The 27,884-nt window shown below is 43.1% G+C and overlaps 1 long non-coding RNA gene across 1 annotated transcript in view; it reads right to left on the reverse strand.

Moving 5' to 3' along the window:
* Nucleotides 1–27,621, reverse strand: part of LOC118542443 (uncharacterized) — a 117,608-nt gene extending 89,987 nt beyond the window's left edge. Inside the window, exon 1 of the long non-coding RNA XR_013447476.1 lies at nucleotides 27,379–27,621. This is a non-coding gene — a long non-coding RNA (uncharacterized LOC118542443). The remainder of the gene's footprint in view (nucleotides 1–27,378) is intronic.
* Between the last annotated feature and the right edge of the window lie 263 nt (nucleotides 27,622–27,884).

A 27,884-nucleotide genomic window follows, 5' to 3' on the forward strand; every position in this document is an offset into this window, starting at 1 on the left:
AAAAGTGGATAATAGACTTAAATATAAATGCTAAAATTATAAGACTTCCTGGGCCCGAGTTCTTCCTGGGAACATTTTGCCAGGAAGTCAATACTTTTCTCACCTAAACTAAATGGGCTTTCCCCAAGGACACAGTGCAGAAACAAACTGCAGAGAAGCAAAACCACAGAAGGCAGGCGGAGAGTCGTTACTGCAGATCCTAGAGCCTGCAGAGCTTACTCGACAGAACTCTAAGGAGGGTAAAAGAATTCACATTTATTTTATCTGACCTATGCTTTCTCTACAATATCCCACTTATCTTCCCAATAACCCTCTGAGGCAGTTAACATAACTGACATTTTACAGATGAGGATACCGAGGCCTGAATGTGATTTGTGCAAGGTCATGAAGACAGTAAAGAGACCCAGAACGCAAATCCAAGTGCGCTTGACTCAACTACTGCCTGCCTTTCAGAATTCTGTGTGAATTTAAAGTGCTCACGCCCATAAAACAGGGAGCAGGGTGCCTGATGCACCATAAATGCTCCCCATAAGTATTAAATTACACTCGCCTCGTTAGCTCACCACTCCAGCACAGAACCGTTAGTTAAGGAGGAGGGGAGGCCACCCAGCAGCTCTGCTTCACTGGCCCCTCTGTGCAAAATTCAGGCTGTAAATGCTGCTGCCCATGGATCGCAGGACAGAGAAGCTCCCCCAAGGAAAAGGGCTTATGCCTATTTAGGAGGATTTGCAACCAGGACCACCAAGCCCTTTCAACAGACCACTCGGCCCCCCGCCGACATGGCAGAGGGGCCCCATGAGGTTGTTAGAACCGACACAAGAAGAGGACAGACGGGAAAAGCAGATCAAAACACACAGGACACAAGGAACTTAATAAGTCACTGACCTAGACAACAGTGACCAGTCCCTGGCATCATTAAGTTACAATAGTAGCCTAACTCTTTAGCAGATCTGTAGATATTTACCCAGTCATTGCTGTTAAAGGCAAAACAGGGGCTAATTAAAACAGCAATAGAAAAGGCGGGCATGACCTGCTGATGACAACACAGGAATGAACTGAGAGCCCCGGCGTGCCCTCTACCAGGTGGAAAGGAACCATGGAAGGCTTAGATGACTTCAGAGGAGGCCCAGCGTTAGCTCACTCATTAGCACTAAGGAGCATTTTGTGATAATAGTAACAACGAATGTTTACTGAATACTTGACTTGCTAGATGCCTTGCCTGGGTTATTTATTATTCACAATGTAATGAGATCCTCTCTTCACAGAGGAGGAAACTGAAACAGAAAGTGCAAACAGGTGGTGAGTTTAAAACTGGAGCTGATCTATTCAGCCTTCAAAATGAAGCCATGCACTCTAGCTCTATGAATGTCCCCTATCCCCCCAAAGTGGTCTAATAAGACATCTTTCCGCTCCTCTCCCACAAAAATCTGGCAGGAATCGTGGTTTATAAATAATCGAATTGTCTTTCTTACTTTTCTGGCACTTCCTTAGGGAATCTGCTTTTAGAATATTCCAATATCACTCTTGCAAAGTGCATTAGTCACTATGGAAACAGTTAATTCATTGATAAGAGTAGAGATCTTTTATTAATAAGGATACAACAGCATATGTGACCCATAATGAGTAGCTCTGCATAGAAAGCCGTCCCAGAAAAAAAAAAAAAATGTATAGCATTATGGGACTGAGGCCTTAACACAACCTGCCGCAGGAAGTAAATATAGGACAGCCACTCCTGGCGAGTCCATTTGACAAATCCCCTGAGGATTATTAAGAACCGGTCTCCCCAGACCCCATTTCCCAGACCTGCTACTTGCACAACAGCAGTGAACTGCCTGCCGAGCACAAAGTGGTCTCTGTCCCCCCCCACCCCATCATCCCGGAGGACTTTCAAGCGACTTGTGAGGTGGCCAAACAATGAGCTCCCCCGCCAACTGAAGCACTCCCTCCCCAGACCCCGTGGCCTTCCGCACAAAAGCTGCAAATTGCTTTCTGACCTTTGAAGCCATCCCAGGAAGTCCCAGGCAGCCCTAAGGAAGAGCTTCCTAGCTGTGCCTTTAGCGCTGGGCACCCTCTGATCGAAAGTGTGGGCAAAGGGCAAGAAAACCAGCCCCTGATGGGCAGCGGCTTTGGCGAAGCGCGGACGCCTGGAGCTAATCAGGGCAGGCTGGGGACATGGGGACAACGAGGGGCCTGTGTCTAAAAGCCAGCCTCGGATGCCTGCTGTGTGGATTTGGCCCTGCAGACACAAGTCAAAGCGAGGAGGCTCTGGGTCCCTCCTCCTCCTCCTCCTTTTTCTCTCCTCCCTTCCTCCTCCTTTTTCTCTCCTCCCTATTCTCTTCATCCTTCCCTGGGCAGTGTTGGCTCGGCTTTCAGGTTTCCACGCTCAGAAGGCAGCAAAGCCAGGCACAAAGGGCCTTTGACATCTAGACCGCTCCTCCCCTTCCCGGCCTGCCGCCCCCATGTTTTCAGACATTCCACATTTGAATTCTGGCTCCAACACCTGCTAGCAGGGTGACTTTGGACTTGTCCCTGACTCCACAAGCCTCAGCTCCCAGGTCAGACTGCCCTGGTTTGCGTAATAGCTGGTAACCTTGCAAAAGTTACTTCTCTCCACATATAGTCTTCGATGCCAACTGAGGATAATAATAACACTGTCTCACAAGCAGGAGCTACTCACAGGAGGGGCCCCCTGCGAGTCTGGAACCATAGTGGGAGGGTCTGGGTGGGAGGAGCTGGGGCCAGGAAGGAGACCCAGCCACTGCGGGTGACAGTGCTTGGCCTAACCAGTAGCCAGCAAGCCGGAGAGTCTGGGAAGTACAGCTTGCTGGGTGCATCCTCTGCAGTATGGAGCAGAGCAGGAAAGGGTGGGAGCTCTGAGTGCAAACAGGCACAGGACAGCATGTTGCCCCATAGGGTTGTCTGTAAGGCTGAATAAGAAGCCAGGCAAAGCCCCTACCCAGCACAAGGCCCGGCACCTTATGGGTGAGCAATAAGTATTATTTGATGGCCTACACTGAACAAGAGGGAGAGGAAAGAGGTTTCACCCCTTTTTATCCTGCCATAGCGCTTGAGCTGGGACATCTCATCTCATCTTTTGTCCTCGGACTGGAATTTACACCATCAGCTCCCCTGGTTCTTTTTTTTTTAAGATTTATTTATTTATGTATGTATGTATTTATTTATTTATTTGAGAGAGAGAGAGAGCATAAGAGGAGGGAGGGTCAGGGGGAGAAGCAGAATCCCCATTGAACAGGGAGCCCGATGCGGGACTCGATCCCGGGACTCCAGGATCATGGCCTGAGCCAAAGGCAGTGGCTTAACCAACTGAGCCACCCAGGTGCCCCTCCCCTGGTTCTTAGGCCTTCAGACTCGGACTGAGCTACACCACTGGATTTCTGGGGCTCCAGCCTGAAGGCTGTGGGACTTCTCAGCCTCCATAATTGCATGAGCCAATTCTTTTTTTTTTTAAGATTTTATTTATTTATTTGACAGAGACACAACAAGAGAGGGAACACAAGGAGGGGGAGTGGGAGAGGGAGAAGCAGGCTTCTGCGGAGCAGGGAGCCCAATGCAGGACTCTATCCCAGGATCCTGGGATCACGACCTGAGCCAAAGGCAGATGCTTCACAACTGAGCCACCCAGGCGCCCTGAGCCAATTCTTTATAATAAATCCCCTCTTATATATATGTCCCATTGTTTCTGTTTCTCTGGGAAATCCTGACTAATACAAGAGTCATAGTCATAGTAGCTGCTGTGGTGACAGGACCGTGCAGACAGCTAACCCCCATGGTCATGTGGGTCCCTACCTAGACTGAACAACTTTGTCAGCCCCTGGAACTCTGCCCTCCTGAGTCTGACTGCAGAACCCCCCGCCCCAGTTCCAGCTGCAACTCAACAGCATGCATACCTTGACTATCTCTCTCTGCCTTTTTTTCTCTTGTTCCCAAAGCCCGGACTTCGTTGAAAAGTGTCACAGAAATATGTCAGCCAGGTTCATGCCAGAATGCTGCCCACAATTGCTGTTATCCTCTTGTGTCCCTAGAACACTCTCTTCACTATGGCCCCTCTCAAGAGATCATCCCCACTTCCTTCTACTAAATCAAGATAAAAAACAAAACAAAACAAAAAAACTCATCTTCCCTCCCAAAACTGAACTGTAAGGTGGAGGACAGTGGTTAAGGGTATAGACTGGAACTGAGTATGAAACCTGGCTCCACACTTTCTATGTGCAGGTCACCTAATCTTGCTGAGCCTCTGTCCCCCCATCTGTGAAATGGGTGGTTCTGACAATTAAAAGAGAGACACCATAGAAAGCAATTAGCACAGTAACTAATACATTAAGTGACCAGCTAAAGTTAATTATTTCCTATCATTGTATCTCTGTCCTTTACCGACCTTGTATTTTTTTTTTAAAGATTTATTTATTTATTTATTTGAGAGAGAGAATGAGATAGAGAGAGAGAGCATGAGGGGGGAGGGTCAGAGGGAGAAGCAGACTCCCTGCTGACAGGACAGCAGGGAGCCCGATGCGGGACTCGATCCTGGGACTCCAGGATCATGACCTGAGCCGAAGGCAGTCGCTTAACCAACTGAGCCACCCAGGCGCCCCCCGACCTTGTATTTTTTATGTGTGTCTCTCTTAGGAGAAAATCTGTCTCTTCATCTTTATAAGTATAAACTCACCCCCTATTCTCCAGTAACGTTTGTGGATTACTTTCCATCAATTATCTTGGGTTTTTTTCTGTATTAATTTTTTCTCTTTTCCTCCTCTACTCAAATGACTTCTTTCCATATTTGTAGATAATTGATATGAGAAAAATACAGACAGGAAACAAAAATTCTCTTTCTTACTAATAAAAGAAATATGCATTAAAGTAAGTTTGAATATCCATTTTAGATCTAGCAAAATAATAAAAATGAATGCTTTCATTTATTCTTTTTTCTCCAAATGGCCAAACACCATCAGGAAAGTAGAGGAAAATAAGTTTGGTGGCAGCACTATAAAGTGACACAATCTTTGCAGAAAACAATTTGGCAAGTAGTGACAAGAGTCATAAAAATGTTTATACTCTTTGACCTACAAATATCAATTTGGAGAATTTATCCCAAGAAATTAATTTTAAAGGAAAAAAATGAGTTCTGCAAAGATGTTTATAGCTGCCCTAAATATTATCCCTAGAAACTAGAAATAGTTATTCTTGAGAGACTCACTAACCTGCTCAAATACTGCATATGCTGGGAGAGGATGTGGTTGGTCCTGAGACGTGGCAACTATGATGGAAGAAAGAAGAAAATTCTGTGCACCCATTGTTAGCATAACTGCCTCCAAGAACTCCAGGCAGGTCTGAAATGGACCCACAGGGCTATGTGAGGAAAGGGAAGTTGGAATCAACAGCCATAAAAGTAACAAACAATAATAAATTTGTCTTCTAAAGCCATAAAATGGACACAGGCAGTAGAATTTTGAAATAATTTGGGCTACAAATGGCTAAATGTTCTTTGCTCTCACTTCATTCAGTTGATAGAAAATTACTGCAATCCTAGCAGGTGGCAGACTGAGGAACAGTGACACAAAGACAAAACACAATGGTCCCTGCCATCACAAACTTAGAATCTAGACAGCTATGCAACAGAAAATCTATTAGCAAGAAGGAAAGCCTGGATTTCTCTGAAAATACCAAGATGATGGACCAGGAAAGGCCTTCTCGGGAGGAGGCATCCCTTGAGCTAAGAGGAGAACTTGTCCAAGCAGAAAGGGGGTAGGAAAGAAAATTTCAGGCAGAGGGGACAGTACTAGAGGGCAGATAATTTATGGAAAAGAGTGTGGTGCCTTCCAGAAACTGATGGTAGTACAAGATAGCTGGATCATGTCATCCTGGAGGGCAGGTGGAAGTAAGACCAGAAAAGTAAGCAAGAGCCAGGTCCAGAAGGGCCACCATGTTGTCAACTGTGAACTATACACAGAAGGTTCTAGAAAGTTCTGAAAGACTTGAAAAAGGAAAGTGACAGAATGACAACCTCTGCAGATGAGTTAATGATGTCTAGGTGACTGTTTAACATGAATTGTTTAATAGAGTGAATGTGTAATCAAGAAGAAAAAATCTATTCTAAAAGGAGACTCATTTCCTTCCCTCTGCCTGTTAATATTCTTAAGCCATGTATCCTTTATCTTAAAACAATAGAAATGCCTTTCTTAACCATGTTGCCTATCATAGGTACCACTGCCCAAGTCTTTAGATCTGTGGCTAATAGCCCCTAATTCTATGCTTCCATCCCACACTCTCTCCTGAATCTCCTTCAATCAGGCTTCTGCCCCTGTGATCCTACTAGACCAGTTTTCTCAAGCATTTCTATCAAAAAACCATGATTTATTATTGCTATGAAACAGGAACCATGTGAAGATCTAGGATGGAAGGGAATAAGGCAGTCCAGTCCTTAGTTATAAAATAAATAAGTCACAGAGATTGAAAGTACAGCATAAGGAACATAGTCAATAATATTGTAATAATGTATGGCGACTACACTTATAATGGTGAGCATTTGTAATGCACAGAGTTGTCTAATCACTCAATTGTACACTTGAAACTAACGTAATGTCATGTGTCAACTATACTTCAATAATAAAAATGAAAGTAAAAGACAGTCCGGTCCTCATGCCTCAGGAATATATGGTGCAGGGGATAGGACAGATAGAACCCAGAGATCAGCAGGTGCTCACTTGCCTGAAGTGAGCTAGATAAAATGAGCCTAAAGCTCTCAATTCCATTGGCTTTGTAAGCCTAAGTCCTTCCCACAAAATTTCTACAAGTGATTCCAGAGGTCTCACTCCCAAAATCATGACCTACTCTACCCCCTACTTCTGCCTAGGCTGTCTCTGTGCCTTGGTCAAGGGGGCCACCGGGATGGAAATCTCAGCTCCTTTTATGGCACTGCTTCTCCCCACAAAAAAGAAAAAAGAAAAAAAAGAAAAGTCACTCGGCACCAAGAATTTTCACACATCCTAAAATTCACTGCACAATTTATGGGGCAGGGAGAGGAGACCAAGGGCATATTTACATGGAAGTGACACCAGCATACTGAAATTGTTGCAGAGGCCATCTACCATGGGGAGTGGGGGGCAGTTGTAGAGGCTGGGGTTCACTGTTTGTTGCCTCATCTCCCTTCTGCCTCCATCCAGCCTCTTGCCCCTTTCTCAAATCATTACTCCTCTTCTCCTGGGACTCCACATTCCTTCTCCATTCAGCACTCTGTAGGGTCCCCTTGAAAATGGCATGTTCCTGGGATTTCAATCCTGCCTCTAGCACTTACTAACTCAACAGCTTGGGAAAGTCACTTACTTGTCTGAGCCAGATTCCTCTTCCATAAAACAAGGATAATCATTGGTGTAATATTTTAAAGCAATTAATGGGCTTTTCTCTTTTGCATTTCTGCATACATAATCTGTGTCATCAATCTCAATGCACCTGGGGTAGAAGTGAGAAAATTATAGTAAGACCTCAAGGAGAAAGGAAGGAATTATTCTTGCTAGAATTTAAAACCAGACAATGGTATTGAGATGTAGGTTCTGCCAAGAAAGAAATTTTCCTAAATGTCTTTATCTCCCTCCTTTAACATATTGGGAGTTTTCCTTGTGTGGTTGTTATTACACTTATATAAGGAGGTCCCAGTCCAAAAGAGAGAAGAATCGGAGACACCTGTCCTTTCTCATATCAGTGGAAGATACAAGGGAGGTAGGTGGACAGCAATACCCCATCATCTATCTCGAAGCCAAAGTTCCAGAGTGGAGATGAGGTGTTCACTAATTTGGGCGGGGGGGGGGGGGGTGCTGGTAGACCAGTTAGGAGATGGTTGAAGTAATTAGGAAGATTTCATGGAGACTTGGACTTTGGTAACTGCCAATAGGGATTTAAAGAGAGAGAGATGGGACACAAATGGCAAGGAGGTAGAATCACCAAGTCTTAATGATTGCATATCTCCCCAATTTACAAATTGTCTTTATTAACTGCTGCATTTGTTGTTTTTGAGATCATTTCCAAAATCCTCTCCTCTCCCAAATTCCATGATGTCATACTACATAGTCCTTCTGTCTCCTCTCTGACTTTTCATCCTCCCCTATGCAAAAGAGTTGACTTGCTTTTTTTATGGAATAAGTGGCTAAAGAAGTCTGTAGAGGAGGAAATGGTCTGCTTTATTTCAGGGCTATGCTAGTGTTTGCAATCTATTGTGCAACAAATTCTACAAGATTTTCTTTAATCTTGAGAAAATGTCTCATAATGCTAACCCTGGTAAAATTGCTATTACACAAGAGAATACCTTAATCCAAGGTGGGGGGAAGCTAATCTAGAATTTACAGTTGACAATTAATCAATTATTTAGTATAGTGTAGTGCTAAACATGTTGTCATTAATAATTATTACCTATATCTAACCTACTAATAAAAGTGGCTATCAACTGCTTTCTGTTTATTACTTTAGCCAGCTTAATGATGATAATGATCCCTGGCCTCTGTAGGGAAAGTAAGGGTATACAAAGCATTTCTGATACCTGGTGGCATCTCCAGAGTATATGAGGAAGGTAGTGGCGTGTTATTGTATCTGTATTGTACAAAGAAAGTAACTAAGGGCCAGAGAGAGTATATAAATTGGGATACAAAGAAAGTAAAGACACTCTCATTTAATATCCTCTTAGGAAATACATTTCTATTTCCCATTATCTGACTCCTCCCACATCCTCCAGGATTCCTGAAAGATTGCTGATAAAAGAGATCTGCTGACAAGCACCCTCAATGCCCATCGTTGAAAGTGCTCTGGGCTGAGACACTTGAACGTTTTCGGTCCTTTTGGCAAGGGGTGGGGGGAGGGGGCTTTCATTTATCTACTGGGGCTTAACCACATGGGGGGGTCTCTAATATTTCCAATCGATTCCATTCATCTTGGTGGATAAGTGTACATATTTGCTAGACCTTTTCTGATGTACGTAATGGAAAACCAACTCTAACTTCCAAAGGAAGTTAAGGCAAAGGAAATAAGGAGGTTAATCAATGTAAAGGAGAAGAGCAGGAGTGTGACAGGGTCTGAACACACTGGAACCACAGACTGGAATGTACCTAGACTCCCACACTGGTTTACCAGTTTCTATCCCTGATCCTGTCTCTATAGTGTCTCTAGCTTCTACCATTATAAACTAGGTTTTTATATTAATGGTACATATAATCATTGAATGGTCCCACATTTTCTGTCTTATGGATTTGGTCACCTGGAAGTGACAGCCCTCAAGATCTCTTTTGCCTCAATTCCAGAAGTTCCAAGGGAAGGATTCATTGGCCAAGCCTGAGTAAGCAGTCCAAACCTGGACCAGTCAACCTGGCCAGGGAACAAAGTTATGTTTTTATGACAACTCTCATTTGGTCAAAGATATGGAAAACTCCTAGAAAAGGAGGTTGGATGGAAAAATTGAGAGGCTGACCACAAAAAAAATGTACAAGTAAAACAGGCACAAATACACCCGTTTGCCTCTGCCATGTTCTTACCATACCACTCAACCCAAGCTGTAGGAATATATACTCTTTGTTATCTTTCCTACTCTAAACATACCTAAACTCATCTTTTAATTTTTCCTACACTTGTAGAGCCTCAGCTTACTCTTCCTGATGTTGACATATTAATTTTTATAGATGTCCACCTCATTTGTTGCCTTAGGATCATTTATAATTATACACTCAATGGTCATTTTGCACAACTCCCATACCCATGGTGCCATCTCCCTATTTGAAGTCATTAGTTTGAAAGGAATAGCTACATTTTCCCTAAATTTATTACAATATCCCCAGCTTGATGGTAAAAGGTGCTTTAACAACATAAATCATATCCATTCATTTATTCCAAGAACACTTAAGTATCAGGCACTGGGCTGCATTCTAGGATGGGGAGGTTGCTGCCTGAGAAGGAAGAGATCCCCAGAGATGACTCCTAACATCTGTGAGAGTCTGGCAGGAGAGGCAGATATGAGCACAAATTAAATAGGGTCCAGTATGGTAAGTGCTAAGGGTGATCTAGCCATGATGTATAGGATCCCTGAGACAGGAGGGACTGAGTCAGAGAAGTAGCTGAAAAGGGCAAAAGTCTCTGAACTGATATTAAAATGTGCATCTCCTCCTTTTCCAAGGAGGAGACTGCTGGAGTCACAAGATCATAGAATCACTAACCTTGGAAAGAAAAGTGACCTGAAAGATCGTTCAGCATCAATTTCTGCCCAGCGTACAAATTTCTCCTACCAACCTGTCTCTGCCTGGAGGCCTCCCATGATGGGGACCTCACTGGGATTACAGAATAGGTATTGGTATGGTAGAGAAATCAAAGGGTTTGGAGTCAGAGAGACCCGGATTCAAAATCCAGCCCTTACTAGCTCTGTGACTCCAGACTGCCCACATAGCCTCTCTGAACCTCAGATTTCTTGCCAGGTAAGTGTCATCACATTACCTACCATATGGAGTTGTGGGTGGTGATTTTGACGACTTACCTCCTTGAGGCAGCCCATTCTATTATGGAACAAATGGAATTGATAGGAAGCTCATTGTTGGATTAAGATGAAATCTGCTTCCTGTGTACTTCGGATGCATCAGTCCTGATTTTGTGCTTTGCATGGGAGAAAGAAAGAAGAAGCCTTTTTACTCCCCTATCTAAGAGTACTTCAGACTGGACTATGATAATAAAATACCAGTCCCCCTTTTCTATAGCTCTCCTCTCCCTGCTGTGGTCAATTCTCCTGGCTTATTGCATCCCTGATAAATCTTTATATTTTTCTAAATCCAACCATCTCAGCCCTCAGAGATTCAGACTACTGGCCCTCACAGTATCTGCTTATTTCAATAAACAGGTTTTAAATTAAATCTTAGGAAACACAATTCACTTTCAATAGAATCGCATAAAATGGAAGTGTCAAAAGTTGGAAAAGTATAACTGTTTGACAACTGAAGATTGAACCATGCGCTAGAGGAATTCAAACCAGCTCGTTGGATCACACAGTAGATGTTTCTGTTACAAGAAAAATGGTGTATAGGATCTCTCTCCAAAATCAAATTCATTGTGTTCTGATAAGATGCCAAAAGGAATCCCATTTACAGATGTAAAATATTGAAACTGCAGGCTCTGTGGCTGAATGGTTCTCTTGCTTTTGGTTCTCTTGTTCACCATCTTTAGCAATGCAAAACAAATAAAATGAGGCTTCTTTCCTAAGAGAATGACAAATTTCTTATCGATCCCCATATAACTAAACTCTTCTGACCAATGGTGGACTAACAGTCCAATTATTTTAATGTATTTGCAAATTGAAAATAAAAATAATATGCATATACATATTACATGTATATTGTCAAATTCACTTTCTGTATATATTTACCAAACACATTTTGTAAGGGTGTGAAGGAGGGGAATCAGGCAGCACAACTTAACATTATTTTAAAAATTTAAGGGGAAATGTAGCAATTTGGAAATAACTGCAGACTTCAAAAATTCCCATTTTGCTATTTATGTACCATTTTTGTATACCCTAGCAAGTAAAAGAGTGAATGAGTATCTTGTAATGAGATTTGGAGTCATGGAAGGGACCCACAATTGCCAATTACACTGTATTTTAATTCAGAGATGCTTCTTTCAAAATCATATGTTGATCTGACATTTCCCTTGGAAAATAATGGAGGGGGGAAATATTTTTCAAAGCTCTTGGGGCAGCTATTCAGAAACCAAAATGCTAAGCAGGCCTGCACACAGTGGGAGAGGTCCTTTGTGAGTGTGACCCTGCTGTTTGGTAGAATTTTCAGAGTCAGCCTACTGCAATGAAATATATTTTATAACCATAATCAAGTGTTGTTTGAAAAGATCTTTTTGGATGTGAGAAAACATTTGTAGTGTGTGATGCCATCAAAGAAAGGGGCTGATGGCATAGGGGTCATTGATGAGTTCGGTAGCATTAAATAAAGGCACAAGTCAGACATTTAATGGGAAAGAACAGATGTGAGAACCTCTGGAAGTAGAAGAGATTTAACAGGCAAGTAGAAGGAAGAACTCCTGGGTGGAGATAAACAGTCTGGAAGGGCCTTCGCCCTGGAGCTAAGGCATTGTAGCAGAGCTGGCCAGAGGCCAGCCTTTACATCAGACTGTAGAGGACAATCTGCTAGCATCTAAAGCACTACTTTTACACCTATAACATAGGATGATAGTAATACCTATCTCAATGGAAAACATTTAGAATAGGGCCCAGTACATGGGGAAAACACAATTATAATTAGCTGTTAGTGTAGGGATAATAGTAAGTACCCCTTAAAGCCAGGCAAGGGGGTCCACATGAGTTAGAATGTTCTCCTTGTGATTTTGTGACACTTCTGGTACCTGCAATGGGTCTTGGGCAAGCAATGCCATCAGGCAGGGTGCACCAAGCTGGACCTGGGCTCTGTTTCCACCTTTAGAGATCCTCTCCAACTCTCTATACTCACTCTTGCTGAATGTGTGTGGAGTTGACCAGATGCCCCATGGAGCTCCAGGAATTGTGCCTATTAAATTGCTCAGGAGGGGCACCTGGGTGGCTCAATCTGTTAAGCATCTGCCCTTGGCTCAGGTCATGATCCCAAAGTCCTGGGATCTAGCCACGCATCGGGCTCCCTGCTCAGTGGGGAGTCTGCTTCTTCCTCGCCCTCTGCCCCTCCCCCTGCTTGTGCACGCTCTCTCTCTCTTTCTCTCTCTCTCACTTGCTCTTTCTCTCTCAAGTAAATAAATAAAATCTTTAAAAACAAAAATTGCTCAAGAGCTTAATGGCTGGGCTGTGGTTCCAGGAGGGTGGCCTGGCAAGAGGATTGCTCTGAACGGCCAGTGTGATATTTCTTTTGTGGGAATCATCTAAGATTTAGCCACCAAAATGGTCCTAATGTGTTGATTTGGGGTGACTCAAATTGTTTAGAAAGAGGTCCTGTAAAAAATATCTTCTGGGGCCCCTACACACCTTAGGGGCAGCCCCAGTAATAAGACGTTATTCTTAGCACTGATACCTTTTTTCTGTTCCCATTTAGGAAGAGGACTCACACAGTCCAGAAGAAACATAGCCATGCGATCCTAGATGACCCAGGATACTACAAAGACAAATTATTTCAAGCCCTTTAATTACTTCAAACCAGCAAACCACTGTAAATTACTGGGAGATGGAGGTGAGCTCCCTCCTAGAATCCCACTTCCCATATTGGAGAGCACTCCTAAACCCTGACTAACCCCAGAAGGTTTTAGATGCCTAGATAAGAATTTTAAAACTTACTACTAGTCAAAAGAAATAAAATTAAAATGATGATTCCACATGTTGCCTACCAGGAAAAAAAATCATTTTAAATAATAATTCCAAATATTGACCAAGGTAAGGGGAAAGGCAGGGACCAATACTGCTGGTTGTAGTGTAAAATGGTTCAATCTTTGGGACGGCAATTGAGTAATATGTGTGAAGAGAATTTAAAATGCTTGTGCCCAGTTATATCACTTCTGGGAATCTAGCCTGAGGAAATTATCATAAATACAGAAAAAGCTGTCAACTTTTCTCTACATAGCAGCTGGCCTCCATCTCCTCTATTTTTCTGTCTTGTAAGAACTTCTGGAGAACCAAGTAAAACATGAATTATACTTTAGGCTATTCCTGATGACAGATATAATGGATTTATTCATATTTTCTTATTAAAGCTAGCATTTATTGATTCTTTACTAAGTGCCAAACAGCGTGTGAAGTGTTTTATATAGGCTAATTCATTTAATACTCATCACAACACAACCAAGTACATCACTTAGGATTCCTTCAACCTCAGGAAACAGAAATCCCAGCTCCACTGGCTTAAACCACAGGGAAGTTATAACAGGAAGTCCAGAGGTAGGCAACTCCACAACTGATAAATTCAGGGGTGATCACATCATCCTCTCTGCCATCCTCAGTCAGCCTGAACTTTGTGGTTACAAGATGGTCACCACAGCTCCAAGCCTCACATGTAGACATAAGTATCTCACAGAAATGGCTCTATGTCACCTTGACCAGAAATGTATTCCATGTTCCAGAGCAATCAGCACAGAGAAACCTATGGTTGTGCAGAGTACAAATTACATAACAAAGTTGGATTTGGGTTAGAAAGCACCAAAGGGCAGATGGACATTGGGTAGCAGCCAACAATCTCAGCTAGGAGTGAGATATTTATTATATCCATGTAGCAGGAAAGGAAGCTAAAGTCTGGGGAGGTTAAGCAACCTGCCTGAGGTCACTCAGTCAGTGAGTGGAAGGGCTAGGATTTGAATCCAGTTCTACCTATCTAGAGTCCATAATTAGCACTGTGATGCATTCATTTTCCACATATGTGTATACAAATATACAAAAAGGTTCTCTATTAGTCAGGGCTCTCTAGAGAAATAAAACCAATAGAATATATATACGTGAGTGTGTATGTGTGTGTATATATACACCATATATGTATGGTATTTGTGTATATCATATACACATATATACATATATAGCATATACATGTGTATCCTATACATATATGGTTTATTATAAGGAGTTGGCTCTCATGATTATGGAGCCTAAAGAGTCCCATGATCTGCTGTCTATAACCTGGAGACCCAGCAGGACCTGTGGTATAGTTCCCATCCAAGTCTGAAGGCCTGGGAACCAGGAAAGCTGATAGTGTGTGTCCCAGTCCTAATGCAAGAGAAGACTGATGTAGCAGCTCAAAAACAGGTAGAGGGAGCAAATTCTCCTTTTCCTTTTATTCAGGTCCATGTTGGGTGGATGGGGTCCATCCCATATTGGGGAGAGCAATCTGCTTCATTCAGTCTATCAATTCAAATGTTAATCTCATCTAGAAACACCCTTGTGGATACACCCAGAATAATGCTTAACCAAATATCTGGTCATGCCATAGCCCAGTCAAGCTGACACATGAAACCATCACAGTTTCTCAAGGGAGACTGTTTGTTCTCTTACTGTGCTCATTCATATGTACTTCTTTCATGCCAGCAAATAAGAAGCACCTGATCAGCCATGGTATTAAAGAGGCATGAGGTACAGGTCTGTGATTCCTGAGATTAAGAATTCCTCATATCAGTGAGATCATATGATACATGTCTTTCTCTGATTGACTTATTTCGCTCAGCATAATACCCTCCAGTTCCATCCACGTCATTGCAAATGGCAAGATTTCATTCCTTTTGATGGCTGCATAATATTCCATTGTACCTCTGAAACAACTAATACATTATATGTTAAAAAAAAAAGAAGATAGTAGGAAGGGAAAAATGAAGGGGGGAGGAATCAGATGGGGAGACGAACCATGAGAGACTATGGACCCTGAGAAACAAACTGAGGGTTCTAGAGGGGAGGGGAGTGGGGGAATGGGTTAGCCTGGTGATGGGTATTAAAGAGGGCACATACTGAATGGAGCACTGGGTGTTATATGCAAACAGTGAATCATGGAATACTACACCAAAAACTAATGATGTAATGTATGGTGATTAACATAACATAATAAAATTTTTAAAAAGGCATGAGGAAGAAAATTAAGTTACTTCCTCTTTGCTCTTGATTGGGAAATGCTACATAAACAGGGTAAGGATCCTCATTTCATTCATTTTCTCATTCATTCATTCAACCAGCATGTAATGGAAAGAATGGAGGTTTGGCCTTCACCACATGTGGGTTTCAATTCCAATTAAATCTTGGCTATACAAGTTCCTGGTAAAATAAGAAATGGAATACAAGTGATAGTGGTTATCAATAGCACCAGTAGAAATAGAAATAAAAGCAGTTGGACAAAGACAAATACTAACAAGGTAGCGTTCCCAGCCCTTTCTTCTCCTGGCAACTAAAGACACTTTTCTATTGCCCATTTAGATCCTTCTCATCCCCTGCCCTGTTCTATCTTTGCCTTCTGGGCATTTGTTTGTTTTAATACAGAATAGGGAGGATGGGGAGAAAGGAATCAAAGAAACCAAGGAAGACACAAGAGAAAGAAAGTCCAAAGCTACCTGATCAGAGGCAGACAAAGAAAAGGATTTGAGGAGGAAGGTGTTAGGGGTCAGCTGTGGGGAATGAGAGGATGAGAGGCTCTTAAGATTCTCTCTTTCACTTTCCCTCTGTGAATGAGAGGAAGGGAGGACATGGCTCTGCATTTTGAGACAGATTTTCATTCATGTTCTTCAAGGGATATAGGTAACACTTATAAGTGCTTTGTAAATACTTTTCTTTACTGAAGTATGTTTCTTTGAATGTGGCAGTGTATGTGAGAAATTATGTAGGGCCCTGGGATTTGAGTAATACTAAGAGTAATGGTAATAGTAATAGTAATCATGGTGGCTGTGGCAACCACAAGGGCAGAAACAGTAGAGGTATGGAGAATTGGGCAAGCCACTTTCACTCTTGAGACTTTAGGCTCCTCATTTGCAAAATGGGGGAGTTAGAAACATTAGAAACTACTTCTGAGCTCTAATATTCTGTGTTTCTATCCATATCTACTAAGTACCCAGTCCTGAGTTAAGTGCTAAGGGAGAGACACAGGAAATATAACAGATGATTCTAGCCCTCCAGGACTTGACAGAGAGGAGGGCCTTCTTGCTATTCCTTCACATTCATAACTTAGCCCTGCCTCAGGGCCTTTGCACTTGCTCTTTCTTCTTCCTAGAATGTTCTTGCCCCAGATAGTCACATCAGCCCCTCCCTCACCTCATTGAGGTTTTTGCCTAAAGTCTCCTTCCCAGTGAGTTCTTCCCTGATCACCTTACTTAAAATTGCAATACTTTATGAATTTGGGAGGAATACAAGCATTTAGCCCACGGCAATATTTAAGGTTTCAAAAAAAAGAAGTGGAAAAGAAAAGAATGCTTATCACCTACTATGTGATAGGAGAATCTCAAGAAAGCTGGGGTGATTAATTTCTAGTCATGAGGCTGGATTACAAGGCTTTTTTGGTAAAATTTAGTTTTACGGCTTATTTTATAATTAACAGTTCATAAAAGTAATAACACCTACCAAAATAAAAAAGGTGCAACTCCTTTCTATCTATCTGCTTAATTTATTAATCCCCATTTAATTCTCTACTACACTTGTCATCACCTAACATGTTACATAACATATTTATTTGTCCAACATCTGTTATTCCACATAAGAATTTATGCTGCATTAAGACTGGATTTTTTTTTTTTCTGTTTTCTGCACTGCTATATCCCCAGCAACTAGAACAGTGCCTGGCATGTGGTAGAGGCTTAATAAATATTTCTTGAATAGATGAATAAGAGACATGACATGACTTGGTCAAGCAACCAATCAGCCTGCATTTTTTTGAGAGAGAGAGAGAGAGAGCAGAGGGAGGGCAGAGGGAAATTGAAAGAGAGAACCTTAAGCAGGCTCCACACTCAGCATGAAGCTGACATGGGGCTTGATCTCAGGACCCCAAGATCATGACCTGAACCAAAATCAAGAGTCAGACACTTAACGAACTGAGCCATGCAGGTGCCCCATCAGCCTGCATTTAATACATGTAAGAAGTAGAAATAAAAGCACTGAAGAAATTCAGAGAAGGAAGGGAAGCACATGAGCCAGAACACTTAGGAAAGGCTCATAGGGACAGGGCAGCAGGGCTGTGCATGGAGAGGTGACTGGCATTAACAATGGGGAGATAATAGGGGGAGGCCTTTTCAGCTTTTACAGGGAGTGGCAGGGTGGGAAGAAGGAACGTGGAAAGGAGACAGAAAGACAACATTGAAAAAGCCCATGGCATCCACATGCTATGTTCTGGGATCATCAAAAAGGAGAGTCTACCTGGAATGGAAGAAAGGACCACTTTAGCAAGTAGAGGGAGGTCAGGACAGGGGAGCAGTTGGAGACAGTCCAAGGAAGGCCAGACTCCCAGACACACCATGTGCTGTGCCTAAATTTCCCATATATTCTAGAGGCTGAGTTGATGGACAGTTCGGCATGCTGGTATTGAACACACACTGGTGACAGCATTGAAGCTGACCACTGGAAAAGAGAAAGGGTTAAAATAAAGTACCTGTGATCTCCTCCAGGAGAATTACAATGCTAATGTCAGTAATAGCTACCTTATCTCATGAACATGGCACTCCACATGTGATACAGGATCTCCAACTTGTCTGATTACCTAATCCTGAATAACAAACTACCACAAAACTTAGTGGCTTAAAATAACCATTTTATGTTTTTACAGTTTTGTGTGCCAGAAATTGGGGTGGGGAGTGGGGATCAGCTGGGAGGTTCATCTCAGATTCCATGCCACCAGCTGGGGTGACTGACGCTAAGGGATTCACTTCACAATGGCTTTTCATCACATCTCTGGTACTTTGATGCTCCTTGGCCTCTCTCTGTCTCCCTTTCTCTCTCTCTCCATCATCCGGGATCCCGCCATGTGGCTTAGACTTCTACATCACAGGGACCTTGGGATAGTCAGATTTCCTACACAGCAGCTCCAAAAGCAAATGTTCCAAGAGAAAGGAAGTAGATGCTGCCATTCTCTTAAGGTCTGGGCCCAGAAACTGGCATGGCACCTTTTCTGCCATGTTTTCTTGGCGGGAGCAATCACAGAATCTCCTCAGATTCAAGGGGATGAAACATAGTCCCCATTTCTCAATAGGAGGAATGTCGAAGAATCTGTGGTCTTCTTTAACCCACCATAGCAATCTGAAAATATTATTTTTGTTTCTGAAAGACAGAAGCTGGAACTAAGAAAGATGAGAGTAACTTATTTAAAGAGAAAGGCCAATAACCTAATAGTTAAGATGATAGTAATGAGAGACTTGATGAAGCTATTCTTAAACTTACTATAAATCCATGGTGGTCAGCCTAGTCTAATATTTCCATAACACTAGACAAACAAATGTGTGACAGTGAACAGAGACTAGAATGAGGTTAATATATAAAGAAACAATATATGGCCAAAAAAATGGCAACTTAATTCCCTGGAAAAACCGTGATCTAAAAAAAACCTGACTCATACCATATTGAAATACAAATTACAGATGTATTAAGAAATGTAGGGGGAAATGTGTATCACCTTGAGGTAGCAATATAGAAAGATTAGATGGATAGATGATAGATAAATGGAGAGAGATCATTCTGTAACCTTTATTACTTTATGACAAAATATCATAAGCCAAGTCAAAAGACAAGTACTAGAATGGAAAATAAACACCTGCAACATGTGTGGCAGAGAGATGGCTAGCCACCTACCAAAAATTCACACTCAGAGATAGCAGCCCAGCCAAAACCATAGCCAGCCCCCTTGCATCAATGTTGCATCAGCAATGAATGGTGTATGGCACTTTGAGACCAGAGCTTTTAAGAAGTTGGTAGGGATTCTCCACCCTGCTTTTCCCTTTCTTTAGCTATATGCAGAGGACTCCAAAGCCATAATGGATGGGAGAGCCATAAGATGGTAAGAATCCAAGTCCCTGAAACACCAATTGGAAGAAAGCTGCCCACCTGCAAACCAGGAACACTCACACTGGACTGCTAGAAGAACAAGAAATAATCTTCCATCATAATTAAGCGACTGAGATTTGGAGGTTCATTTGTTATAGAAGCTACTATTATCCTAATTAATTCAACAAATTTAATAAGTGAAGGGTTAATACCCCTAATACATAAAGAATATCTACAAAATTGACTATTCAAAAAGACAAAAAATCAGAAAAATGAGAAAATTATAAAAACAGTCCAAATCACTAGGAGAAAATCCAAATGGATAATAAGTATGAAAATATTCTTAGAACATTTTTACTAGTATTCAGGGAAATGCACATCAAAGGAACTCATCAGACTGACAATTGAAGAGGAGATAATAACCAGAGCTGATGAAAATGCAGAGAAACAAGCACTTTTGAAAGTTGATTGCATGAATTGCTACAGTTTTGAGGGGAAGGTAATCTGCCACTAGATATTAAAATTGAAAATAGGCAAAATCTATTTATGTTTATGAATGTATGAAAAAATTGTACATACAGTTGCTACCTAATATTTGCTCAATAAAAATACTAATGCAGGAAGCAATTATAGAATAAAATTATCATGTGAGTCTTCATAGCCTTTACTTCTCCTTTGTTCACAAAGAAAAATCCTGTAATTGTCAGTGGCGCCTGGGTGGCTCAGTCGTTAAGCGTCTGCCTTCAGCTCAGGTCATGATCCCAGGGTCCCGGGATCGAGCCCCGCATCGGACTCCCTGCTCCGCGGGAGGCCTGCTTCTCCCTCTGCTGCTCCCCTTGCTTGTGTTCCCTCTCTCTCTGTCAAATAAATAAATAAAATCTTTAAAAAAAAAAAAAAAAGAAAAATCCTGTAATTGTCTATTTAGTTTTCCTAATCCTCCTCTTCTCTAGAGAACCAAGAGTCCTCTAGAAGGAAGAGACCAAGGAGAGTTGCATTTAAAAAAACTGGGGGATGTGGGGAGAGACATAAAACTGCTTAAGAATTACAAGGAAGTAATTCTTGGGGATAGTACCTGGAGAGATCCTGGAGCAGCCACTAGGTCTGAGCAAGATGGAGAGAAAAGGGAAGGGAGAGTACATGATGTTTCAGTAAATAAAATGGACCTCCCCCTCTGGTGTTCTCTGAGGAAGTCAATAAAAAATGAATATGATTTACCTCTCATAACCTTTGCTCTTACTACTTTTTTGTTACTGAGATGATCTCTCTCTCAGACTGGACCATATAAGTCCCTAGAATAATGAGGATTACAATTGATAATATACTGTATTCTCCACTGTCAACACCCGTAATGCACCATTTCAGTTCTCAGGCCAAACCATAGCTCTTTCGTTCACTTATCCAACATTTCTTGAACACCTCCTGGGTGTCAGGGAATTACTGATTCACAGTCTATGGGGGCAGAAGTACTAGAATATCCTGGTATTCTCACAGAGACATTCAAAAGTCAGTCACAGCAATCCATACGTTGATGCTGTTGTCTTCAAATAAAACTGGGAATTAAAGTCTGCGGGGATCTGGAGAAAGCGTAAGTGTGATTTAGCAGTTGATGTGGCAAAACATCGAACTTTCATTCTTTCTGACTCAAACTCCTTCTCCTGGACCCCTCCCCTTTCCATATAAAAACATCCTTGAACTGAACTTGTAGTGACAACCTATCGCGATGTCTATATTTAAGCCTTGTCATAGGCCAGAAACAATGACCACCCATCACTCAGTGGCTCAGGGACTGCACATCCTGAACATCAGCACAAACCTCACACACAGCCATTGTCCATTTGCAACCAATGACGATCAACACCAAGACACAAAATGTGCACAGAAACAAGTGCCCCCAAAATATTACATCAGGCTCCCCTGAGTTGTCAGCCTGGTTTTGTTCTCTGCAAAGAAACCCACAGATTGCCTAGTGACTCTGATGGGCATGATAAATATCAGAGAAAGCCTTTCCCAAGCTCCCAGATGTTATTAGGTAGATGAAGAGAGAAGCTAAAGTCATACAGATGCATGACTTTCAAACAGGCAGAATAAAATAGATATTGTGGTATGAGTGGGAAAGGTTAAAACAGCTCTGGAGCTAGTTCACACTTAGCCCCTACATATTTCATGATGCTGACATGTTTAGGGCCCCAATACCTGTAAGATCTTTGCTACCCTGTCCAAGATGAGCAAGGCACTTGACCTATATGGGTTTCAGTGCTGCTAACTGTAAAATGAGGATATTATTACTGTAACAGGATTTACTTTTTAAAAAAAAATATGTATGTATGAATATATATACATACCCAAAATAGGGTGTGGTATATGGTATCATTTAAATAAGTCTCCTTTCACATTCTCTTCTACAGCATTGCTAAATGTTATAATGTCTGGCATAGCAGGCATTTGCTTTCCTAAAGGAGTCCTGAAGAGAAATACAAGACTGAGTGGCCTTTGGGACAGAGTCCATGTTTTCAACAATGAGTCATTCAAACTCAAGTATAGCTCAGTGAACTGTATAAAAGCTGGAGATTAGGAAAGGTGGAATCTGGTTCTCAACCACTCACAAAAAAGAACTGTCCATCCCAAAATGTCAATAGTGCTAAGACTGAGAAGCCCTGAAATCACCACATTGTGAGGAAACCCAAGGTAACCACTTGTACAGGCCATCTAAAAAGAGAAAATACCTGAACTGTTCCAGCTGTCCCAGCCATCCAGCCCAGATGTCAGACATGAGCGAAGGCACTATCTTGGACATTCACATCCCGTAGAAGCAAAGTGATGAAGAACCAAAGAACCCAGAAGCATCTAGTTGAGCCAACCTAGATGTCTCTAGCAGTTAGAGCCGCCTCAGCCAAAGCCCCACCCCTCTGAGAGCCATCCTCACTGCGTGCTATTTTAACTCATGACCAACAATGTCATGCCGCTTCGTTTTGGAGTGGTTTTCCCACAGTCATAGATAACCAGAACAGCAGCCTGTTTAACAAATCTCAGAGAAGAGATTAACCTTTAGAAACCATGAACCTGGTTTTGGGAAGACTGGAACTAAGTAGACAGTGCAGGCTAATCCAACCTTAAGCCAGTTATGCCATCTGTAAAATGAGGATATTAATTTCTATTTCTTGAGATATTGAGAAAATGACATATGATCAAAAGTTATGTACTACTTATGATAGTAGCTAGCCTAGCAGGGCCACAGCACAAGTAAGTTTAGATTGGATTTGACCTGGTTTGTCTTCTGAACATAGAGCAAAGATGACCTTTCTCTCAGACCTTCAACACTGAGTCGTGGAAAGGGACATGAAGTGGTTGTGCGTCAGAAACCCTCTTACCCCCAACCCGCCTCATGCAAATAATGCTTGCAAACCATGTCAAGCAGAGCCCCCCCTCTAAACCTCACTTGAGTTACTTAATATCTCAGTATCTTAATATCCTCCTGTGTAAAATAAGGACAGTGATACTATATTGATCTCACAGAGTGGGTCTGTGGATTAAATGAGATAAATGTATACAAAGCCCTCAGCACAGTGCCCGGCACAAACCAAAACTCAGAATCATCTTCTGGTCTATGACCCACCTACTTCCTGGGCATCTCTGAATCCCAACAGTGGGCATAACCTAGACCCTAACGGGACCCTTGACAACAGCAATAAAATAACTTTCTCTCCCTTTGAATGATGCCAAAGGGATGGCAACCAGGAAAGAAAGTGGCTCCACTTCTCCTCCCCATTAATAAGCAAAGCATTCCGTGAAGCCCATGGACATTTTCAGAGAGTCAAAGAGGAAAATCCCATGACTTCTTCTGAGGTCAGGACATGAGGAATCCCCTGCTGTGTAAACACCCAGAATGGAAACCAGTCCCACACGGACCAGGCAGGTACATCTCTTTGAGTAACCCACACCTACTCTTTCATTTGGGGGTTTTACCATCCAGCGTTCCAACCAACAAAAACAACTGTTCTGCAAGAAACAAAGAAGTACCAGTTAGCTCCAGATTTTTTTCCAGGCCTGAGGAAAAGAATTGTCAAAAAGCCATGACAACATCTGTCAGCAAGAAATCAGGCTGTTCGTTGACACGCACGTCCTGTTCCCTCTCTCCAGCCTCTGGAGTTCATTACAACCCAGGACCATGCCCTTCTGTCCCAAAGACTGCTCATATCTTCCCTCAGGACTCAGGAACCTGGAAGCAAAAAGCTGCTACCCCACTCAAATCATCCACATGAACAACCCCAATGGTGGGATTCTCCAATTCAAGAGGCCTACTCTGGGGCACCTGGGTGGCTTAGTAAGTTGAGTGTCCGACTCTTGGTTTCGGCTCAGGTCATGATCTCAGGGTCCTGAGATCAAACCCCGTGTTGGGCTCAAGGCACAGCGTGGAGTCTGCTTGCCCCTCTCCCTCTGCCCCTCCGTCTCCCTCTCTCCCTCTCAAATAAATAAAATCTTAAAAAAAAAAAAAAAAAAAAGAGGCCTATTCAGTGTCCAGGACAGTAAATGAAGAATATGTACAGACAAATATGATTGGATTCCCTTGGGAATTGTGAAATGGTGAGGAAAATTGTAAAAGCTTTTATTTGAAAAATGGAGTCCCCTTCTGGTCTGTAGTACACAGGGTTTGAAATGAGCCTGAGAATCTGTTCTAAGGAAGACTGCTGGATTCAATGATTTATGCCATAAATCCAGAGGACTACCCCCTGCCCCACCACACACACACACACACACACACACACACACACACACACACACACCCATTAGGCATCCAATTAAAACAGTCGACTTTTTTTCCCAGGTATGATATCCATTTAGAGTCCTATTCATTCTACTCTCTCCCTGGTTTTACACAATCTCCAAGATTCACAAAAAGGCTCAGCTATGAATGAAACAAAATAATTCCCAATATTTGGGCAGCAAAGTATTTTCATATATATGATGAGTGGTGTCGGGTGAACATGACAGCTTAAGTTGCAAAACACCTCCACCCAGCACCTCTCCATCCCTTGCTGGGTATATGTTTCCGGACTGCACTTGCCACCTCTGGTACACCATACTCTCCGTATTCATGCGTTTATTTTTTGTTTTGCCTGAACAGAATGTAAGCTCCATGATGGGGATGTTTTCCCTATTTTGTTTATGGCTCTCTCCAAGGAGCCTACAACAGTGCCTGATCCATGCCAGGCACTTGTCTAAATTATGGTTCACTCAGGAGACAGAAACCACAACAGCTTTAAACAGAAAGAATTAGAATTAAACATTAAAATTATTACATACAATTACATTATTACATACGCATTACATAAAATTATTAACCCAATAACTAAAGGAGTAAAAAGAGAATTCTAAAGAAGCCACCTAGGGCTGGGTGAGCCAAGGGAAGAGGCTGAAACGTTTAATTATCAAAACTTGGGAACCTGGAGAAGGGACCCCATGAAGCTGAAATTCAGGCCTTTGAGAAGGGGGACACGGCTGAGCAGAGGCTGGTGTCCCTGAGCTCAGCGGAAAACGCCAGGGGACTGGGACCCAGATCGGAGGAGGGGCACTGCCTGGCTGATGTCTTTGAGGTGGGCGTCATGAGGCTGAATCCAAATGCAAACTGGCTGGACGTCACTGCTTCCGGGAAGATGCTTACTGGAACCGGAAGCCAACAGAAAGCCCCAGGAAGCACACGAGTTCACACAGCTAGTGAATAAACAGTGAAGCTGACTTAAATCTTAAGTCTCTTTGGTCCAAATCCTAGCTGAGGATTTTTCCAACTCAACAGGCTGAAGAAGAGGAAAGCAACCAGGACAGGAAGGTGGGAAAGGTCAAGGCAAGTGGAACAGGGCCATGGGGCCCATCATGGTGGTGGCAGGGAGAGGAGTTCAGATTTATTACAGCAGAGGCGACTGTACGTTTTTAAGCAGTGGAGTGAGGGTTGGTGTAAAAAAAAACAAAAACAAAAACTATTATTTCCCTGGTATTATTATGTACCAGGAAAATGTTTTACTCACAGTATCTCATTTAACACTCCTGAATTTACAGATAAATTAAGGGGAAAAAAATATTAACTAACAGGAAAGGGTCCTAAAGTGCTAGAGGGATTGAAATCAGGGTCTGTGACTCCACCGAACCCAAGGCTCCTTCCAGGGACCACACAGGTGTTCATTTAGGAAGAGAACAGGGCATTGTGGTAACCCTGATGGGGAGCAGATCCTGGAGTCAGCTGCAGCAAAATTAAAAATAAGCGCCCATTTCAGTGCTGCTTTCTAAAGTGACAGTTTGTCCCAGGTGAGCCTGGGTGGGGCCTGGGCGCCTCCTGAGTTTACCACAGGTGGGGTTTGGTTTATTTGGCTGAACGGAGCAGGAGGTGGGGAAGAGGGATGGAGTTGAGGCATAGACACCCAGAGGACAGAAGGGTTGAGAGAGGGATGGGAGGACAAGATGGGGTCTAAACCTCACATCCAGGGGCAGGTCCAACCCTGGGAGATGCTTGAACATGCTGAGGGCTCCAGATGGCCCCACCCCAGGGCAGCTAAGCTGGGCAGGGCAACAAGAGGCCCTGCTCTCAGGGCTGTCACACTGTCCCCAGTGCCTCATGGAGCCCTGACAGGACACCCCCAGCAGGAGAGGAAGAATGTGGCAGACACCACAGGAAAACCAGCACCTGTAAGCACCTGTGAGACATGTGGGGGTCTCCCAGGGATACCTGGGAAAGGAGGGGACTTGGACTTTGCAGTTTGCAGTGGGCATGGGCACGTGCCTGTGTGTGTGTGTGTGTGTGTGTGTGTGTGTGTAAGCTCCAAGTTTAACTGTTAATGAGACTCCAGCTATAACCATGAGCCTCTGAGGCCTGGAGACACAAGCTCCATGAGGGGGATATTTTCCCTGTTTTGTTTATGGCTCTCTCCAAGGAGCCTACAACAGCGCCTGATCCACACCAGGTACTTGTCTAAATTAAGGTTCAATCGGGAGACAGAAACCACAACAGCTTTAAAAGAATTAGAATTAAACATTAAAATTATTACATATAATTACATTATTACATATATATCACATATAATTACATAAAATTATTAACTCAATAACTAAAGGAGTAAAAAAAGAATTCTATATAGGTCACTATATTATTTCCATCAAAGGCTTTAGCAAAGGAAAGAAAGAAATGATGAACAGAAGGAAGAAAAGAAGAGGCAAGTCAAGGGAGGGGAGAGGAGGGGAGAGGGAAGGGGAGGAGGGGAGAGGGAAGGGGAGGAGGGGAGAGGAAGGAAGGGGAAGGGCAGGAGGAAATCCTCCTGCTTGTTCAACTTAGTCGTGGGCACCGAGCCCTGCCCCCCGAGCCCCGCCCCCCCAAACAACTGCCCTGAGAGAGTCAACTTTTCTAACTTTCTCTCGACCAGAGCAAAAGAAGCTGTAATGAGGTTATTTATTCCCCCCAAGAAGCACTGTGGTAATAAGTCCCTTAGCTGACTGCTCTCGGGCTAAGCTACCTCACAAATATATGAAATGCCCAAACCCAGCAATCAGTAAAGCTAATTGAAACGCCAACTTGAAGTTCACTAGATGAGGACTGCTGGGGTCACAGTCATTACCAGCGATTAAATGTTATGCGAAAAGATCCATGAAGAGACAACAGTTTTAGCAATATGCTTTAACCCCGCACCCACTGTGAGAAAAAGAAAGCCAAACGCTGGATAAGAAGGCTGGACTGGGACCAGAGCAGAGCTTGTCTCGGGGGCTGAACAGGGGCACACAGACCTCTCTCTCTCTCTCTCAAGTAAATAACTAAAATCTTTAAAAATAAATAAATAAAAGATAAAGGGCCTCCGATCGGGATGGCATACCAGACCCAGGGATCAGGTCTGGGTGCCCGTCATGGCTTCACCTCTTTTTTCTTAGCTGTAAAGCAAAGATAATAATATCCATACCTTGGAACTGCCATGAAGATCCAATTAGTAAGTAGTTTAAATGCTGAGATGAAGGCCCGGCGAATAGCTATTAGTCAACGTGTTCCGTGGGCACCACCGGATGGCTGATCCAGTCCCGAGGGGGAGAGGTTGGTGGTGGTCAACCACGCTCCCCCCGCGGGAGACGGAGCGGAGCCTTACATGGCCGCCCAGGTGCTGAGCAACCGCTGGGTGATCAAACGGGAGAATGTCCTCCGACTACACCCTGCTCCGTGTCTCTGAGCACAGGGCACTGCGGGCGGCCACCTTCCTGCCCCCCCCGTTCCTGCAGCTCCCCCGCGTGCAGCCCGCCTATCTGTAGTCCCTCCTACCCTGCCACCCTTCAGTTTTCTTCTCTGCTTCCTCTTCCTCATAGCAGCCCTGAGACAAAGGTGTCCCCCAAGTTTCTACCCTCTGCCAGCCCCCTTCCTTCTGCCACACTGCCCCATGTACCTGCACCAGGCTTGGGAGGACAGATGCATGTGAAG

Source organism: Halichoerus grypus, chromosome 5 (assembly GCF_964656455.1).
Source record: "Halichoerus grypus chromosome 5, mHalGry1.hap1.1, whole genome shotgun sequence".
Lineage (NCBI taxonomy): Eukaryota > Metazoa > Chordata > Mammalia > Carnivora > Phocidae > Halichoerus > Halichoerus grypus.